The following is a 7,702-nucleotide window of genomic DNA, read 5'->3' on the forward strand; positions in this document are numbered from 1 at the left end:
CTGGCCTCCGGCGTTGCGGGGCGGGGCGGAGCGGGCGGGGGACGGGGGAGTCTGCGGGGTCCTGGGCTGAGGGTTGGACTCCACTGGCACTTGGTCTAAGAAGAAACAACGTTGTTTAGATGACAGGGTCTGACTCTGCTCTTTCCTCAAAGCCGTTAAAGGAGGACTAGAGCCAGAAGTCGCGTCACGAAGACGAGTGCCGACCCTGAGGAAACACCCCGAAGGATCCGGGGGAAGTGGAGGATCCCGAAGCGCAGCGGAAGCGCTCGGTCACGATGTGGCCCGCGAGACGGATGGGATGCTTTACCCGGGGTGGTGGTGGCCGAGTGTAGATGGAGGCAGCTGCCGCGGAGGCTACGACTGCTGTGACACCGCGAGGGTCCCCAGTCCCGATTTCGGGCGGGAGTCCACGAAGAGTAATCACTGTTTGGGTTGGAGCAGAAATGGGATTCCCTTCAGAGTCAAGTATCTGTGGAGATCTGTTTAACCTGCTCAGTTGTTCAGTGAACAAAAGTTTTTAAAAAGCCCTCAGACAGCGAAGAGGAAGGATGAATACTAAGAAAGTAAAGGACCAAAGCCTCGGAAACGCAGCCAGGGACTTCGATTGTGAGCCAAGTACTGGGGATGGGAGCCGTGAGACCTGATCTGGGTTTCACCAGTCACGCCTTCAGGGTTAACCAATCATGTTTCTAATTATGGAATTCTCCAGGGGAGCTGCAGTTTATTTTCGATTCCTATATTTTTAAGAGATTTTCATGTATTTAGCGTGCAAGAAGGAAAACGGGCAGAGAGAGACAGTCTCCAGCGTCTCGCACTGAGAGGGAGCCCAACATGGGGAGGGGGGGTAGAGGGTGTTTGATCTAAGGACCCTGAGATCATGACCTGAGAGGAAATCAGTAGTGGGTCTCTTAACTTTCTGAGCCACGCAGGCGCCCCACATTTCATATTTGTTTTTAATGAAAGCGAAATAAAGCCAAAGCACTCTATTCAGAGTCTTCTTAATATTTGAAATAATAATTTTTAAATTGTGTATCTGGTATGTTCCAGACCCTGTTCTAAACACTTTACGTATGTTATCTCATTACCTTGTAAGACAAATTCTGATATGTATTATGTTTAAGGAGGGAACTGGTGTATACAGAGATTAAATGACTTGCCCAAGATGACCCATTTACTAACTGGTGAAGCTCAAAGATGAACAGTCTGATACAGAACCTGTGCTTGCAATCAGTATCCTTGTATGGCTACCTCAGTAATGGTGAGTGTATTATGGGACAGTACTGGGGTAAGAGACAAGCATATGGTTCTGATCCCTGTGATGAAGTTCTAGAACCTAGGTGAGGTTCGGTGGGCTGAGGTCCGGAGCCGATGACCAAGAAAGAATTCTTGAGACATCTTTGGTGCAAAATGGTGGTTTATTAAAGCACGGAGACAGGACCCGTGGGCAGGAAAAGCTGCTGCCCCAGGTTGTGAGGGATGGCAGGTTCTGTACCCTGCTGTTGGGGGAAGGTGAGGGGAAGGGAGGTGTCAATGGAGTTTTCATATGCTAAAGAGGGCCTACGAGGTGCCTGGATGTCCGAGGCCTACGGGAGGCCTTGCTCTGCCGCTTGATCAATGTTGTCTTTTGACCAACCATTAACATTAAGATAGTTGGGAGACTTTTTGGTGGGATGTCACAATCCTGCTATCAATCGTCTTTGTTAGTGAGATTTAGGACATTTGTAAGCCAAGAGAGACTCCTGTCTAGCAAGATTGTGAACTCTGCAAGTTACTATTTGCTTATTGTTAATGGCAGTCAGGGCTGCCTGAGGGATGCTACACATAAGACTGAGGGGGAGCGGATGGAGAGTAGGGTGAGGGGGGTGCAAGGCGCCAGCTTTTGCTTTGTCTTCAGCCAGCCTCGTGCTCCCTCATCACCTGCACAGCATGTAGGAAGGTCTCAGTAGGTGGTGAAATTTTCCGCCCTTTCTTTCAAGAGACATTGCCCAGACAGAATGCTCATTTTATTTATTGCTTCATTCACTCAACAAATATTTATGGAGCACTGCCAGTTCGTGAGAATCCATATTGGATATTAGGAATTTAAAGACAGGTAAGACTCAGACTCATTCCTCTAATGGCTCACATCCTAGCATGGAGACAGCAGGTGCCACGAGTGGTATCATAGAGGTAGAAGTTACATATTATAGTCTGGGAGCATAGAGAAGGAGTGCATAACTAAGAATTCATTTGAGAAAAGTTCAGAAAACACTCTGGAGGTGATGGAATTTGAGATGAAGCTTAAAAGACTAGATGCAATGAATTGAAGATGGGACTGGAATGGAAGATGGGAAAAAGATTCTTGGATGTGATTTCAATTAATGGACCTTGTAGGAAATGGAAGCCATTCATAAGATAGCTAAATTATCTCCAGACTTAAAATTCTTTTGAAAGTTTTTATTTTTATTATGTATTTATTCAGAAGATGAGTTTATTTTAAAATATAGTGAGAAACAAAACAGGAAACATGGAGACAAGGATAAAGAATAAGAAGGAGCTGCCAGAAAATTATGAGGAAAATGAACAAACAAAAATAGGCCAGGACAACCAAGGGAGGAGAGTTTCAAGTAAAAGGTTGATGATAGCAGTATCATATATTATAGAGGTCAGTTGGGAATTTCTATGTTCTAGGCATGTTATAAGCTCCTTATATGTACTAACTCAATCATCCAAGAACCCTTTGCTGTTTAATCCTCTCAACAACCCCATCTTATGGATGAGGGAAATGAAGTAGAAGGAAGTGAAGTGTTTTGTGCAAGATCACGCTGCTGGTAAGTGGCAGAATGGGGATTTAACCCCTGGAAGTCTGATTTTCTGAGTCTGCTTGTTACCACCACCTTATACTCCCCTTCTGAAGAGGATTTGTGGAGTTTAGGAATCAAGTTTTTCATCTTTAATAGGGGCAGTTTCTGTGGAGTGTGGTAGAAAGGGAAGGAGGGGACACAAGCTGTATCGTATTGATGAAGTCCCAGAACCTAAGTCAGGTTCAGTGTGAAAGACCCTAGAGGACCCGCACCCAAGGACGCACTCACAGACCACTGGATGCAATAAGCAAGAGGATTTTTATTCGGGCATGCTCGGACTCCCAGGGACACTTGACCATGAAATCCGCGAGGGATGGGTCAGTGTCTGAGAGCCCCGATCTGTTTCGGGAGTCCCTTAATATAGAATTTTACAGTCCATTACATCAGAGCCCTCACTTTTCTAGCCAGTAATTTCAAAGCATTACAGTAAGGCCTACACATAGGTAGCCAATCCTTTAAAACCAACCATACATTCTGGCCAGTCACCGTTCAGGTAGTGTACAGTAGAGGGTACGTGTTGAATTGCACGTTTCTAACCTTTATCTGTATACGTGCTGAACCGCATGTCCCCAGCTAGCGTACGTGCTGAACCATACGTCTCCGGCCTTGGTACGGGAGGCAACCCTTATCAATTTTACTTAGTAGTAGGGGAAATTCTTAACAGGGGAAGGGTATAACTTTATTTGATTACACAGCGAATGAGGGTTTAAGCAATTTTTCATTTCTTAGCAAAGCATTAGAAGCATTATTATACAGAAGCCAGAAACAGCCGGGTTAAACACAGATGTTCACTATTCGTTATCCCGTCATGCTGCTTGCTGACTCCATTATCTATGGTCAGCTGGCCACAGTTTCTTAGTTAGCATAAGCTGGTTATAAAAGGAATGTTAAAACTTATAGGCTATACTATAGTTCTGACCTGGGGTCCTTCAAGTGGGGTGAGGTTCGGAGCTGACGACTAAAGAAAGAATTCTTAAGACATCTTTGGTGCAAAATGATGGTTTATTAAAGCACGGGGACAGGACCCGTGGGCAGACGGAGATGCTGCTGCCCAGGGCCTGTGAGGAGTGGCTGGTTATATACACAGGAGTTGGGTAGGTGAGGACAAAGGGGTGTTCAGAAGGGCTATTGGGGTAAAGAAGACTGTCAGGATATTGAAGGCCTGGTTACTATCAAGCCAAGGCCACTTTCCCTCTAATGAGGCACTAACATAAAGACAATTGGGAGTCTCCTGGTGGAATGTTACATTCCTGCTATCAAACGTCCTTGTTAGTGAGATTTAGGTCTTAAAAGAAATTTAACTTTATTTACTTTTCCTTCTACCTCCGTCTCCTTCGGTTTTTTATGGAGGGGAGGGTGACGTTAGGGCTTGAGGAACTGAGTTATATATCTTTGGAAATTGGGCTATTGATAAGGCAACTTCTTTGTTGTAAATCTCAAGGACATTTGTAAACCAAGAGAGACTCCTGCCTTGCAGGACTGTGATCTCTGCAAGATAACCATTTGCTCTTCTTTTAGGGCAGTCAGGGGTGCCTGTGAAATGTCACACATGTTACCAAGGGGAGTGGGTGGAGAGGGGGTGCAAGGCACCAGCCCCTGCTCCATCCTCAGCCAGCCTCCTGCTCCCTCATCAGTATCTTTCCAGAATCTTGGCTATAAGAATGAACAATGGAAGGTCCTCTCTACTGTAGAACATATTCTAGAGAGAATAGGGCCTACAGCTTCAGGGTGAAAGAGAGTTGAATATGTTGCTAAAGGAAAAATACCAATAGAGAGGTTGAAGATTCAGGAAAGGGTTATCTGAGGCCACTCAGGAGATAGGGGAGGCTACGCTTTCAGATACTAAGGGGAATTGATCCTTTAACCAGAGAAGGAGTCTGAGATCAGAGGAATGAAAATACATCTGCATTGCTTGGGTCTTGTTCAGAAACCCTTTTAAGATTTGGAGGAAGGAATTCCAACTAGCCACAGGGACCATATTCATCAGGCTTCCAATTTGTTCTATTAATTAGTCACTCGCCAAAATCCTGATTCAGCGGGGTTATATTCTCACAAATGTATTTTCTCTTTGATCTACTCCAAAGGTAACAACCAACAGTATATTTTAAAAAATCACGGAGTTGATGGGCCAATAGTTCCAAGAGTACAGCATTGCTGTTCTTCATCTCTTGATTTCCTAGAGCAGCTCAGATCTCACTGAAATACACCCAAGCAAGAGGAAAATGAACAAGTGTGTCAAATTTGAGGATCTCATTTTATCTTTTTGTTGTTAAGCCACAGTCATTGCTTCACTGTTCAAAATATTTATTTTCCTAACAGGTCACACAGAAGTTGGGAAGAGAAAGACAGCTGTCAATTAGCCTACATCCAAATCTGGGCTGAGGAGGAACAAAGAGCTGCCTGAAGAAATGAGTATCTGGAACAAACCACAGAGGTCAAGATGGCCACTGGCCAATGGAACCAGCTGCCTGGGTCCACATTCTCAAGCCCCCTCCATGGGCACCACTGAGGTGCAGCGAGGACAGCAGAGCTGCTGGGCGCAGTCATTACAACTTCAGGAAAGGGGAAGGAGCTCACTCTTCAGACATGGTCCTCATGCTTCTGTGCTCCTTTGTGGCCTTCTCCCAGTTCGTGTGGTTGAATCCCTCAGCGACCTCACTCCACACAGTGTCCTCCTCCAGGCGGTGTGGGGCGATTCCAGGGCCTCCAGGGTGGGAGCAGGGCATGTAAGAGCTTTGAAGGACACCACTCTTAACAGAAGTGTGATGAGAGAAAAACTCTCTGAAGACCTCATACACATGGGAAGCCATTTTATTTTTTTAAAAGATTTTATTTACTTATTTGAAAGAGAGAGAGATCACAAGTAGGCAGAGAGGCAGGCAGAGAGATCGGGGGAAGTAGGCTCCCTGCCGAGTAGAGATCCCGACATGGGGCTCGACATGGGGCTCGACATGGGGCTCGATCCCAGGACCCTGAAATCATGAACTGAGCTGAAAGCAGAGGCTTAACCCACTGAACCACCCAGGCGCCCCGGGAAGCTGTTTTAAATTTCTTCCTAAGGTAGCATGACTGGGCAGAAACTTTGTTCAAACCAAGAGCCTAATGTGTGCCCCCCTCCACACATACATTGTACATCTCTGTAAATGAGTAGCCGAAGGGAAAACCAGCTTGTCCTTGAGGTACCCATGGATGCTCCTACTCCTGGCATTCCTTTGCATTTAAACTGATTCCTCCCTGTATGCCAATCTAGAATCTTTGAGCTCTTGACCTGTAAAACCTATTCGTTCTCTAGGACATTTTCTTCCCTGTGACGAGTATATCCCTGGCAGGCAGCCTAAGCTGGGCTCAAATAAAACTTTCTCTTAGGGATTCTGACAGGTCTGTTCATTTGGCTGGACAGGGGTGCTGGGCTCGGTGCGCACTGAATGTGTGTGTGCTGATGGCTCCCTTCAGGCTTGGGAGGCCTGAGCAAGGAAGTGTCTGTTCTGCTTCCTGCAGACACTACAGTTGCAACCAGAGAGGAGCAACGTGGTAGATGCCTCCCGCTTGGCTCACTGGGTACTGGTTTCCCATGGTGTCTAGCAGCAGCTTGGTGGCACACTGACTGACGGCTCCTGTAAAGTCTCCTACTGGTCACCAGGGGAGGAGAGCAGCTGTGCGGGCCACCTCCTGGGCTCAGTGACCGCTGGCCCCACTGCTGCTTGTTCCTTGTTCTGGGTGTGCCTCACTGACCCCAGCTTCCCTGCCCTCTGCCACCGGCTGGCTGGTGGAATGCTGTCTGTGGCTGGTGTGCAGGCCCTGAGGCCACGGCTGCTTCTGCCCCTGTGGCTTGGCGGCCCTGCTGCTCTTCACTAGCAACATTAACTTAGCAACCTTATTTTATCTTTAAAAGTCATGCGCTTTGCACCCCATAATCTAGCTGGGCACTGGCAATAGAAAATAAGAAAAGATTCGTTCCTTACCCTTTAGAAATCATAGTTAAAAATGAAATCAATATATGCCGACTTCAGAGGGGGCAACTCTATGGGGCAAATTGCCAGTCTCCTTGTCATATCCAAGGCAATTGACACCAATCACTTGTGACTTTCTTTTCCATGCAACAAAATGTTAGGCTCGGGTTCCTCCTCAGTGGCATACCCACGGCTTATTAATCAGAATGGGCTTTGATTTGGTAAATCTCTGTGCATAAGAGACTAGTTTAATTTGGTAAAACATATATTAGAGGAAAGATCTGTGCAAAGTGCACTAAGAACACTGGAGGAAGTGGTGTTTCTGCTTGGGGGGTCAGAGGAAACTTTACTAAAGGAGTTAGGCAGTCTGTGGTTGTGGTGATGGCCTTGCTCCACAAAGTCTGCAGGGACCTGCGTTCCTTCCTATTCATAGACTCTCATCTCTTATCTGGTGGGTAGATTTCTAATCATCACCTTCAGGTTTCAGAAAGATGGAGGAAGAGACAAGAAAAGGCAAAGGGCACGTGCCAGCTCTTTTTAAAGGAAGTCTCCAAAAAGCCACAGGCCAGGCAGCCCACCTGCATCTCAGTGGGTAGACCTTAATCTCATAGCCACACCTACTTGCAAGTTCTATTCCAATAGAAGAAGATGAGTATGGATATCAAATGGGGATGGGGGTGAAGGAAAGGGAGGGGAGGTCACATAAATGGTTGTTTTGTTAAGTAAATGTAGGAAGTACTGGATTGAATAAAGTGGTCTCTTTATTTTCAGCATGACAGTTGTATGGAGAATGCCCCCCCCTGACGTTTTGTATATGTTTATACGTCTTCTTCCATAGGACTAGAATCTCAAATAAGTAAATGGACAGTGGAATAGGAATTAATTCCCTTGTAGCAAGGGAAGATGAAG

At 46.2% G+C, this 7,702-nt stretch overlaps 1 long non-coding RNA gene across 1 annotated transcript; it reads left to right on the top strand.

Moving 5' to 3' along the window:
- Positions 1-28: 28 nt before the first annotated feature.
- On the top strand, positions 29-7,426 carry LOC131833063 (uncharacterized). The gene is made up of 3 exons (XR_009354289.1): positions 29-2,810; positions 4,928-5,073; positions 5,163-7,426. It is a non-coding gene; the product is annotated as an uncharacterized LOC131833063 (long non-coding RNA).
- The last annotated feature ends 276 nt before the right edge of the window (positions 7,427-7,702 follow it).

This window comes from Mustela lutreola, chromosome 6, assembly GCF_030435805.1.
Source record: "Mustela lutreola isolate mMusLut2 chromosome 6, mMusLut2.pri, whole genome shotgun sequence".
Taxonomy (NCBI): Eukaryota; Metazoa; Chordata; class Mammalia; order Carnivora; family Mustelidae; genus Mustela; species Mustela lutreola.